Source organism: Triturus cristatus, chromosome 4_1 (genome assembly GCF_964204655.1).
Source record: "Triturus cristatus chromosome 4_1, aTriCri1.1, whole genome shotgun sequence".
NCBI classification, from domain to species: domain Eukaryota; kingdom Metazoa; phylum Chordata; class Amphibia; order Caudata; family Salamandridae; genus Triturus; species Triturus cristatus.
In genome coordinates, this window is record NC_140585.1 from 1,208,689,390 (window position 1) to 1,208,701,886 (window position 12,497).

At 49.8% G+C, this 12,497-nt stretch overlaps 1 protein-coding gene across 1 annotated transcript in view; it reads right to left on the reverse strand.

Moving 5' to 3' along the window:
* The window catches only part of TMPRSS12 (transmembrane serine protease 12), a 319,835-nt gene that overhangs the window by 157,827 nt on the left and 149,511 nt on the right, over positions 1-12,497 (reverse strand). The window lies entirely within an intron of this gene.

Genomic DNA, 12,497 nt, shown 5'->3' on the forward strand with positions numbered 1-12,497 from the left:
TTGCATTATTGGTGCAAATTCTGTCTCATATTGAAATGATTCCATATTTTATCAATGGAGGTTTATCAAACTTAGAAACCTGAGAATGAATATAAAAGGCTAGTGAGAAGCTTGAAAAGGTCTTATAAAGAGAAATGCTGGGAAAACCTGTTGTAAGCCATCGAAACAAAAAATGTACGGAGGTTCTGGAAGCAGATAGAGGCAGCATCAGGACAACCAGTTGGGGCCATGAACTGTGTGGTTGAAGAAACCGCATGGGAAGAATACCTGAAAGAATTGTATGGGAAAAGTAGTACACCAGAAATAGGTGAACCATAGCATTGGGGGGGGGGGGGTGTTTAGTGAAAGATCTAAAACTAGACTTCACAGTAGAGAAGGTGAAGAACATGATGAACAAGTTACTTACCTTCGGTAACAATGTATCTGTAAGAAACATTAGTTAGTTAGATTCCTCACCTTAGAATATCCCCAGGCGTCAGGCTGGATCCGGAAAGATTTTTCGTCAGCAATACCCCTTGCGCGTCGCTAGGCGTTGTCTGCAGCTCCGCGTCCGTCGTTGGCGTCGTGCGCCGGAATGACGTCGTCGGAGTACTTAGACGCCGCCCTCGCGCGCTGACGTCAGTTCTTGTACATAGCTTTCCGCGCCAGGGACGCTGAGCCATGCAAGAGACCGACACTGGTGTCAAAAAATCTAGAGCCCTGAAAGGGAGAACCTTAACCCTAGATGTCGGTTCTCAGAACGGGGAGGCTGGGTGGGTCGGTGAGGAATCTAACTAACTAATGTTTCTTACAGATACATCGTTACCGAAGGTAAGTAATTTGTTCATCTGAAAGAAACACGTTAGTTAGATTCCTCACCTTAGAATAGATACCCCAGCAATACCAAACCCGGTGGTGGGTCTGCGAACCAAGATCACACCAGAAAGTCCTGGAGAACAGAACGGCCAAAGTGGCCATCCCTCCAGACTTGGCTGTCCAGGCAGTAATGTCTCGCAAACGTGTGCAGCGAAGCCCACGTCGCCGCCTGGCAGATGTCTTGCAAGGGGACTCCCCGTCCCAGTGCAGTCGTGGCCGCTGTGGCTCGAGTAGAATGGGCCAGTAGCCCAACAGGAGGAACGTTTTTCGCCAAAGAATAGCAGGTCTTAATACACAACACGACCCACCGAGAGATGGTCCGCTTGTGTACCGCTTTACCCTTCTTAGCCCCTACGTATCCAACAAAAAGTTGGTCGTCCACCCGGAACTGTCTTGTGCGGTCCAAATAAAAGGATAGCGCACGTTTAGGGTCCAGACGGTGGAGCCTCTCTTCATCTTTTGAAGGATGCGGAGGCGGAAAGAAGGTGGGCAGCGTGACAGATTGCCCGATGTGAAAGGGAGTCACGACTTTAGGCAGGAAAGAAGGACGTGTCCGGAGGACAACTTTGTCTGGATGAACTGAAAGGAAGGGAGGCTTGGATGACAAAGCCTGGAGCTCACTCACCCGCCTAGCGGAGGTGATGGCAACCAAGAAAGCAGTTTTCAAAGTCAAAAGACGGATGGGACAGTTATGAAGGGGCTCAAAGGGAGCGCACATCAGAAAAGTGAGAACAAGGTTCAAGTCCCACTGAGGCATTACGAAAGGAACAGGAGGGTAATTATGATTAATGCCCTTGAGAAAGCGTGAAACAACAGGGGACTTGAAAAGAGAAGGCTGATCAGGAAGCCGAAGGAAGGCGGAGATAGCAGCAAGATAACCTTTCAAGGTGCCCAGAGCAGAGCCCTGCTGGGCCAAAGAAAGAAGAAAGAGGAGAACCTCAGAAAGAGGGGCAGAAAGGGGATCCACAGCCTTTGCTGTGTGTGAGAAGTTGGCCTGATATATGATGTCACTAGTTCTAGTGTACACCTTGTATCAGTCCAAACAACCCTTATGGTGATTGGTTGTAAAGTCAACCTTATAGACCAGCTATCCTAGTGGTAGCATGGACAAGAGCAGTCTTAGGCTAAACTCTGAATGGCATGTGAAGCCAGCTGTTATACCATTTGTAACCCCTTGAATACCAAATGAAAGGACACCACAACAGATATATATATAAAATAAAGTGTATTTATTCTAGTCAAACCCTCAGCACTCTTTATGAGATTCGAGGTAAGTACAACACAGTCTTATTCAAGCATACATTAAGTCACACAGGTTAGTAATACAGTTAGGCCCTAGGGGCCACGCAAACCATATACTAAGTAAGTGGTATAAGGACCACTGTCCCGGAAATAGGATAGACCTAGGCCTAGGGAATCGCTGGGGCTACACTATACTACCCAAGGTTAGGAAGTGGGAGGCCCACGGGATTCAGGTGCAGAGTAGAAACACTCACGCGTAATGCGTATAATCGATAGAAATAGTACAGTTCAGAATTAAGCAGTTTTAGGAAACTTCTGGAGTAACTAGAAAGTCGAGACTTGGAAACTAGACCCTAGGATAGTCAATACCCTTGTGAGCACCGAAGTACCCAAGTTACCTAGCCCACGGGCTGCGGGTGCATAGGTGTGAACTTGCGTCGGGTTTCGTCGTGGACTTCTATGGATGCCTGAAGGAAAGTTGCTGACAGGCAGTCAGTGAAGAGTGTCCGGTGGATCCCAAGGCCGGGATCAAGAAGGAAGGATACCTGCAAGCAGAAGGGACAGAGTCTGGGTCACTAGCCAGTGACCACGTGGAACCAGGAAGGAACCAGGCGATGTCGTGAAGATGCAGGTGAAGAGGTGAAGCTTGTCGCAGCGGCCACGGGTGCCAGGAGACGTCGAGGACGACCAGGACCAGGAGGCGAGCTGTCCCCCGAAGGCTCTTGCTGTCGGCGGCGTTGAAGTCGAACTAGGACTCACCAAGCCTTGGCAAGCGGAACCCACGAAGAATGGAGGACTTGCTTCTGGTGCAGACCAGGAAAGTCTGGGGTGCTTCTCTTTTGCAGAGGAGCAGGAGCCAGTCTGGAGGAGCCAAACCAGCAGTGGAAAATCAAAGGTGTGTCGTCGCAAAGGTTGCTAGCCAACGGGCAAGCAACCGGACAGACGCGGCAAGCAGGAAAATGCAGAAGGGCCCCACGCAGGACTCGTGAAGTGTGGGGGGCTGATCTTCGGTGCAGATGGTGCTTGGGGTTGGGGCTTCTCAATCCCCGGTGCACAACTTCGAGCGTGCCTCAGAAGCTGCGCTGGAAGTTACTCGCCACTTTTCCCAGGTAGCCGGTCTCTCGTCGCCTCCACGGATCTCAGCTCGGCTGTGGATGTGGATCAGGGTCGGAGAAGTCTGGAAGTCAAGGCTCTGGTCAGGCTCTGCAGTCGGTCCCTCGTAGAACTTCAGCAAAGCAAAGGGTAAGTCTCTTGATGGTGCCTGTTCGCACAGGGTAGCCACTCCTTGGCCACAAGGGAGATTCTTCAGTCTTCTTCTTTCGTCGAATGTGGAAGGTCCAGAGTTTCTGTTCAAGTTGCAGGTTCAGGATAATTTAATTTAGCAGGGCCCAACTAGCTGCTAATATACTGGGCTAGTGGGCTGGGCTACCTGCAAGGTCCCTCCTATGGGTGGGACCAGGAAGGGGAGTGGCTACACCCCCTTTCCCTTGTCCAGTTTCGCGCCAGAGCTGGGGCTGGAGTGCCCCAGCACCGGTTTGAACTGGACTATGCATGGGACACCTTGTGTGCCCAAGGCATGTCTCATTCCTTTCAGCCCTCCCTGCCCCAATACACTAAAGTCTGTCTGGGGAGGTGCTAGCACCTCCCCAAGCAGGAAACCTATTGTCCAGGCCTCCCTGGCTGGGAGGGCTCCCAGCAGCAGGAGGTCAGACTCGTGTCTGTGGCAGCAGCATCCATTTTGTGATGCTGAGGCTTTGGTGAGAGTTAAACAGCAAAGTAGGATTTTAACATGTCTCTCCCTCTAGAAGGGAGGATTAATATCCTCATCACCAGAAATGGTATGGGGGTATTATTCCAAAGTGTTAGACACCTTACACGACATGTTTTGATAAAGCCAAACCATAGTTACCATAACCGTTTAAGATTATAAGGTACTTTAAGAGTATATGGTAGGCTATATCATAGAACAGCTATAAGGACATGGTTCCAAAAGCTGCAGACAGGCTCAGCTCATGCTAGAGCACCATCTCACATGTTACCAAGCACTCTGCCTCCAGGATTGTTAAGGCCTGCCATAGGAGTGGCTGATAGGTACACATGTGTCTATATATAAGGGTAGATATAGGTATACTATATCTAAGCAAGGGGTGATTACACGACCTTGCCCCAGCTGAGTGATCAGCCAGTTGTGTCTGATTGGAAGGCCAGACCAGGGGTGGCATAATACATGCTGCAGCCCCTGGGAGGCCTAGGGTACACCTATGCCCTGGGTACCTAGGGTACACTGTACAGGGTCCAATAAGGTGATCCTTACCAATTGGGTATGTACCTAGGGTACATGGAGACCATTTTAAAGAGAGAGCAGACAGCCTGAGACCCTGGATGGCAGGATCTTAGGCCAACTAAGTCGAAAAACCAGCTAGACACTAGGCAAAAAGATTGGGGGTAACCATAGTCAGATATTCACCTTCCTACACAACCCCCCCCCCCAAACGAAAGGATATAAGGCTGTCCTTGACAAGGTAAGCCTCTATTGCCTAAGTGGCCTTATAAGGAAGAACCAGCACTGGCAAGGTTACCCCCTGTCTCATGGTCCACTAAGCAATCCCTCACCCTAAAGGTATCATAGGGTCTCCACCATAGGGAATCTCTACCTTTGGTGTGTCTTTGCAAAGTAAAAGGCTGGTGTTGAGCTGGAGTACTGAAGTGAGTGTCCTCAAAGTGAGGCCTCAGCTTCCTCCAATCATCCTCCACCGTGGATGCCTTTCTTTCTTTCACTGAGTTGCACTGTGCTCTCAGGGTCAGCCTCTGGCTACCTAAAGCTGGAGGCTGGGTCCCTTTTGTGTGCTTACTGGAGGGACAGGTCAGGTTTGGGGCCCTAAGGTCCCATGTTTGCCTGTGCCCATCAGAATCCCTCTGGGGGAGGTCCCTAACTACCTGTAAAGGGGATCCCTCAGGAATGTTTTTAACCATCACCTGGCTAGGGCTACTAGCCAGGCAATCCTCACTCTTTTGATGGGGGGGTTCTTGTGGACAGGGGCCCTCTTGGGGTCCACTGGCCTCCCTGTCCTCTGCAGCCCTGGGCTGACTGAGGCAGGGTAGAGAGAGGCAGGCTACCTGCACCAGACTGGGTCCCACCTTGGAAGGGTCCACTGACATCAGAGGCTCTTCCAGGCTAGGTCTGGCTACCTCTGGGGCAGTTCTTTCACAAGGTGTGAGGTCAGATCCCTGAGGAGGCTGACCTTTTCCTAATTTCTGGGGAGAGGGAGACTTTTCTTCCTCCCCACTACTCTCTGTTTGTGTGGAGTGATCCATAGTTTCAGGCTTCACTACACCTATGTCAGTCTGAGTATGGACTGAGACCATTACAGTCCTGCCAACCTTTTCAGGGAGGCACTCAGTTTGGGTTTGAGCTGTGACTGTCACAGCTCTGCCAATCTCTACAGGGAAGTCTGTCTTTGCCTGGGCTGTGGCTACCACTGCCCTTCCAACCTTTTCAATGAGGAAATCTACTTGGACAGGGGTTGTGGCTGGCACAACCCCACTACCCTTTTGTTAAAGGCCTACCATTTTAGAATGGGTGTCTTGTTCAACTCCAGCCCAAGCTGAGAGTTCTAAGTCATTCCCCAGTAATCAGTCTACAGGCAAGGTTGGGGACACTGCCACCCTTTTAGGGCCAGTGACACCTCCCCAGCTGAGACATACCTCTGCCATGGGATGACTGTTCTGTTTGCCATCAATGTTAGTTACCTGGTATGAGAAACCAGGCAAAAGCTGCTCAGAGGGAACTAGCCTATGGGCCACCATAGTGATGCTAGCTCCAGTGTCTCTGTAGGCCTCAGCTTTTCTACCATTGATGTAGGGCTCCTGTCTGTACCTACCCAAAGTGTTGGGACAGGCAGGAAAGTTGGCGAACCCCATGCCACCATCACAGACAAGAGTAGCTGCTGTAGGGGAATTGGCTAAGCCAGGGTCCCCCTGTGTTCCCCAAGAAAACCCAACCAAATGTTTGGGGGCACTCCCACCACCTGGGGGATTACTGCTGACAGTAATAGGTGGTGTGACAGGAGTAATTGGAGGAACAGTTTTGTTTTTAGCCTTTGGGCAACTGCTGTCAGTTTTCCAATGCCCAGGAATTTTACATTCATGGCAGTAAGGCTTTTTAACTGTGGTAGAGGAGGGAGCTTGGGACCCACCACCCTGTGTGGAGTTTTGGGGCCCTGAGGAAGATTTCTCTTTTGTTTTATCCCCACCCTTCTCTTGAGGCTTGGTGGTATCTTTCTTTTGGTCACCACCCTGATTTTTAGGCCTAATCCTGGTCCTGACCCATTTATCTGCCCTCTTTCCCAATTCTTGGGGAGAGGTCAAATCTGAGTCTACCAGGTGTTGATGGAGAAGCTGGTTCTGACAATTACTAAGGATCTGCTCCCTCATAATCAAGTTGTACAATCCTGTATAGTCCTGCACCTTGCTGCCAGTTAACCAACCCTCCAAAGCCTTAGTGGCACAATCCACAAAATCAGACCAGTCCTGTGTCTGTGTCTTCTGGGTGTCTCTGAACAACAACCTATATTGCTCAGTGGTTAAGCCAAACCCATCTATCAGAGCACTCTTCAGGACTTTGTAATTGTTAGCATCCTCATCACTGACTGTGAGGAGCTTGTCTCTACCTTTGTCAGAAAAGGAGAGCACAAGATAGCTGCCCACTGACTCTGGGGTACCTGCTGTACTTTGCAGGCCCTCTCCAAAGCAGTCATCCACTTGTGGATGTCATCCCCATTCTGATATGGGGGGACTATCTTGCTTAGGTTTCTATGGTCATAAGACCTATCCCTATCTCTAGGAATGTTGCTGCCACCAGTGGGTTCTGACCCACACAATTTTTGCTCTCTGGCCAGAGCAAGCTTCTCTTTGGCAAGGGCAAGTTCTTCCCTTTCAATCCTCAGTTTGGCTTCCCTAATTCTGGCCTCATGCTCTCTCCTCTGGGGGAAGTCATCCCCCTGTGGGATGAAGCATTGGAGCTTCTTGAGTGATAGGAGTGGAGAGAGTCCCCTGAGGGAGATCTACCCCTCCTATCTCTCTTTTTAAGATTACTTGGGGGCCTGTAAGGGAAGCTCCCATGCAAGCTCCCATGCAAGCTTAAATTAGCCTGACTAAGTCTTCTGACTGAGGTCTTGCTACCTCCCTCTTCCTCTGAGGTCTCTTCTAACTCATTTGTATCAGTTAAGTCAGGGGTCTCTTCTGTGGAGGGGAGGCCCTTATCTACAGCTATGGCACCATACTTGGCAGCTCTTTCAGCATCATAGGCCTCCAGAAGCTCCACTAGCTGTCTAAGGGTAGGGTTGGAACCCTGTTTTAATCTCCTGGAGGTACACAGTTGTCTCATCTCCTGGAAAGTGAATGCATCATATCTAGAGGGAATCTGTCTAGGATTCTCCTCTCCTGAGGGAGTATCAGTGTGAGCTCCATTCAGGGACATGATTCTAGTGAGGGTGTGGTGTGTGCACCTACCTACACTAGTTGTATCTACTAAACCTCTCTAATAGTTGTAGTCAGGGTGTGCTAGGCCCTTCGACCTACAACAACTAAGTCCAGTAGGACTTAAGTATTTATAATCTATGTTATATGTACCTAAACAATATCTTATGTGATCTTTCAATTTAGTATCTCAAGATTACAATGGTATTACAACAGCAAGCTCAGATCCCAACCGCTGCTCACCAATGTGAGAAGTTGGCCTGATATATGATGTCACTAATTCTAGTGTACACCTTGTATCAGTCCAAACAACCCTTATGGTGATTGGTTGTAAAGTCAACCTTATAGACCAGCTATCCTAGTGGTAGCATGGACAAGAGCAGTCTTAGGCTAAACTCTGAATGGCATGTGAAGCCAGCTGTTGTACCATATGTAATTCCTTGAATACCAAATGAAAGGACACCACAACAGCTATATATAAAAATAGAATGTATTTATTCTAGGCAAACCCTCAGCACTCTTTATGAGATTCGAGGTAAGTACAACACAGTCTTATTTAGGCATACATTAAGTCACACAGGTAAGTAATACAATTAGGCCCTAGGGGCCAAGCAAACCATATACTAAGTAAGTGGTATAAGGACCACTGTCACGAACACAGGATAGGCCTAGGCCTAGGGAATCGCTGGGGCTACACTATACTACCAACAGTTAGGAAGTGGGAGGCCCACGGGATTCAGGTGCAGAGTGGAAACACTCACGCGTAATGCGTAAAAGTCGATAGAATCACTAGCAGTTAGAAATAAGCAGTTTTAGGACACTTCTGGTATAGCTAGAAAGTCGAGATTCGGAAACTAGACCCTAGGATAGTCAATACCCTTGTGAGCACCGAAGTACCCAAGTTACCTAGCCCACGGGCTGCGGGTGCATAGGTGTGAACTTGCGTCGGGTTTCGTCGTGGACTTCTATGGATGCCTGAAGGAAAGTTGCTGACAGGCAGTCAGTGAAGAGTGTCCGGTGGATCCCCAGGTGGGGATCAAGAAGGAAGGAACCTGCAAGCAGAAGGGACAGAGTCTAGGTCACCAGCCAGGAGCCGGGAAGGAACCAGGAAGGAACCAGGCGATGTCGTGAAGATGCAGGTGAAGAGGTGAAGCTTGTCGCAGCAGCCACGGGTACCAGGAGACGTCGAGGACGACCAGGACCAGGAGGTGAGCTGTCCCACGAAGGCTCTTGCTGTCGGCGGCGTCGAAGTCGAGTCAGGACCCAACAACCCTTGGCAAGTGGAACCCACGCTGGATGGAGGACTTGCTTCTGGTGCAGACCAGGAAGGTCTGGGGTGCTTCTCTTTCACAGAGGAGCGGGTGCCAGTCTGGAGGAGCCGGACCAGCAGGATGAAAGTAAAGGTTCGTCGTCGCAGAGGCTACTAGCCAACGGGCCAGCAACCGGACAACACGTCGAGCAGCACAGGTGCAGAAGGGCCCCACGCAGAACACGTGAAGTGTGGGGAGCTGATCTTCTTTGCAGATGGTGCTCAGGAGTGGGGCTACTCAATTCCCCAAGCACAGCCTCGAGGGAGCCTCGGAAGTCGCGCTAGTCAGTTACTAGCCACTTTTCCCAAGTCGCCGGTCCCACGTCCCTCGTCTCCTCCACGGGTCTCAGCTTCGCTGGAGATGTGGATCTGGTTCAGAGGTGTCTGGAAGTCTCGGCGCTGGTCAGTCTCTGCAGTCGTCCCTCGTAGGATTCAGTCGCAAAGCAAGCAGCGGTCGCTGGATGGTGCCTGGTTGCCCAGGGTGGTCACTCCTTGGCCACAAGGGAGATTTCTTCGGTCTTCTTCCTGAGGTCGAATGTCGAAGGTCCAGAGTTTCTGTTCAAGTTGCAGATTCAGGTTAATCTAATTTAGCAGGGCCCAACTAGCTACTAATATACTGGGCTAGTGGGCTGGGCTACCTGCAAGGTCCCTCCTATGGGTGGGACCAGGAAGGGGAGTGGCTACACCCCCTTTCCTTTTTCCAGTTTCGCGCCAGAGCTGGGGCTGGAGTGCCCCTGCACCGGTTTGAACTGGAGTATGCATGGGACACCTTGTGTGCCCCAGGCAGTGTCTCGTTTCATTCAACCCTCCCTGCCCCAATACACTAAATCCTGTCTAGGGTGGTGCTCGCACCTCCCGAGGCAGGAAACCTATTGTCCAAGCCTCCCTCGCTGGAAGGACTCCCAGCAGCAGGAGGTCAGACTTGTGTCTGTGGCAGCAGCATCCAATTTGTGATGCTGGGGCTCTGGTTAACTTTAACCGGGTAAGTAGGTTTCAACATGTCTTCTCCCTCTAGAAGGGAGGGATAATATCCTCATGGCCAGAAATGGTATGGGGGTATTATTCCAAAGTGTTAGACAACTTACACGACATGTTTCGATAAAGCCAAACCATAGTTACCATAACCGTTTAAGATTATAAGGCACTTTAAGAGTATATGGTAGGCTATATCATAGAACAGCTATAAGGACATGGTTCCGAAAGCTGCAGACAGGCTCAGCTCATGCTAGAGCACCATCTCACATGTTACCAAGCACTCTGCCTCCAGGATTGTTAAGGCCTGCCATAGGAGTGGCTGATAGGTACACATGTGTCTATATAAGGTAGGTATAGGAATACTACACCTAAGCAAGGGGTGATTACACAACCTTGCCCCAGCTGAGTGATCAGCCAGTTGTGTCATAATGGAAGGCCAGGCCAGGGGTGGCATAATACATGCTGCAGCCCCTGGTAGGCCTAGGGTACACCTATGCCCTGGGTACCTAAGGTACACTGTACAGGGGCCAATAAGGTGATCCTATCCAATTGGGTTATGCACCTAAAGTACATAGTAGTAGTTTAGAGAGAGAACAGCTGGGCTGTGGGTCTGATTAGCAGGCCCACAGCCACATCTAAGTCGAAAACCAGTGAAGCAAAAGCAAAAAGTGGGGGTGAACATAGAAAGCAGACCCTACTCTCCTACAAGGCCCCTAGACTTTTTTGGCACCAGTGTCGGTCTCTTGCATGGCTCTGCGTTCCTGGCGCGGAAAGCTATGTACAAGAACGGACGTCAGCGCGCGAGGGCGTCGAATAAGTACTCCGACGTCATTCCGGCGCATGACGCCAATGACGGACGCGGAGCCGCAGACGACGCCTAGCGACGCGTCTTTCCGGATCCAGCCTGACGCCTGGGGATATTCTAAGGTGAGGAATCTAACTAACTAATGTTTCTTACAGATACATCGTTACCGAAGGTAAGTAACTTGTTCATTAGTGCACATGTTTCCCCTATGCAAAGAAAAAGGGGAGGAAAAAAAGTGTAAAAACAAACTCACGAATTGTGTGAACATTTAAACAATGTGAAGCTAAAGAGCATCTACTGGGACGATTAGGTCAGAATCTGTCAACGTAAGGTGAAAATGACTTAACAAAGCAGTTTTACAGTATTAACTTCGAGCAATACAATCCCAACAGTCATAGCGGCAAGTCACCCCAGGCCGCTGCATTACCGTGAACCATACCACAATGTTCTTGAGTCTCTCATTGAGTCAAGCTGCTAAAGTGCCAAGTTGACCCCGGCCTATTCAGACTCTTAATATAGCCGTCGTGGAAGTACAGTGAAACCATTTAGCATCTGTGCCAAGTGGGTCAGCGCCTGCGTTGCTGGCACTTGCGTCTCTGAAGTTGCAAGGGGTCTATACCAGCTGCTTCTTGTCCCCCATCTGTGTTGTCTTCTTCTTCTCCTCCCCCTTCTAGATCTTTCGGTACTGGTAGATTCAAGATGGTTGCTGCCTCCATGAAGGTAGTCGTGTTAATGGCGTCCTTCCTCAATTTCTCTGTGATAGGGTGAAACTGCTGGCGCCGAGCCAGGGTAGCAGGTGCTATATCCTGGAACAGTGTACAGATAAAGCCCTGGAATGACACCTTCCCTGCTCTCTGTGCCGCCTGTAGGATTGTTTCTTTTATCTTGAAGGAGTGTAGTTTTTAGAAGTCCGTCTCTTAGTCTTTTGTTGTTTCCTGGGGTTGGAGGCCCCACTCTGTGTAATCTGTCTGTTTTTACTGTGGTTCCGGCAGTGCCCAGCAGTTCCGTGAATAGTCCCAGTACAAACGCCTCCAGGACGGGTCCCTCGGCTCCTTCCTCCAGGTTGCAAATGCAAATGGTCTCCCTCTGGGATCTGTTCTCTAAATCTTCGCATTTTATTAGAGATGCCTGGAGATTTATCTGGAGACGTTTCGCTGTGGTCTCCACCTTGTGTAGACTTTGTTCTAGATTTTGTGTTTTAGTCTCTAGATCCACAGTGCGGGTACCCACTGAGTCCACATCTTGTTGAAGAGAAGTGAGTTTGCCTTGAAGATCTGCGTGCAAATTATCCAGGGAGGACTTTATATCTGCCTTCAGGTCTTCCCGTAATTCTTGTTTGAACTCCCTAAGAGATGTCATTAGGTTTTCCCTGGTGAGCGACATGTTATCTTGTCTATTCTCAGGGGCTCCACCCCTCGTGTCCGCTGATGTAAAATAATTAGAGACTCTATTTGCCTGATTTTTCTTCGGAGGCATGAAGTCAGGAGGTGTCTGTCTGGCATTTTGAGAGCAAAAGAAGGCCTCTCCTCACCACTCGTCTGGTTTACAAATGCCTTAGGGGGAGTTATCCCGTATGCGGAGGTCTGCAGTGTGGGTGCCACCGTCCCTCCTAAAGAAGAGAGTGATTAGATACCTCTGTAACTGTTTTATTGTCTCTCTTTCTCAGGAGTACAAGCTACGGCTGTATTCCTTTCAAGATGGTTTAGTTCTAGAAGGATATAGTTGGGATAAAGGTCTCACATGCCCCCCAGGGTAATAGGAGTCGCTCAATGCCAAGGGCTTCCCAGGCCCGTTAAGACTGTCCAATCTCCATTAGAACGGAGTGTCTAGCAA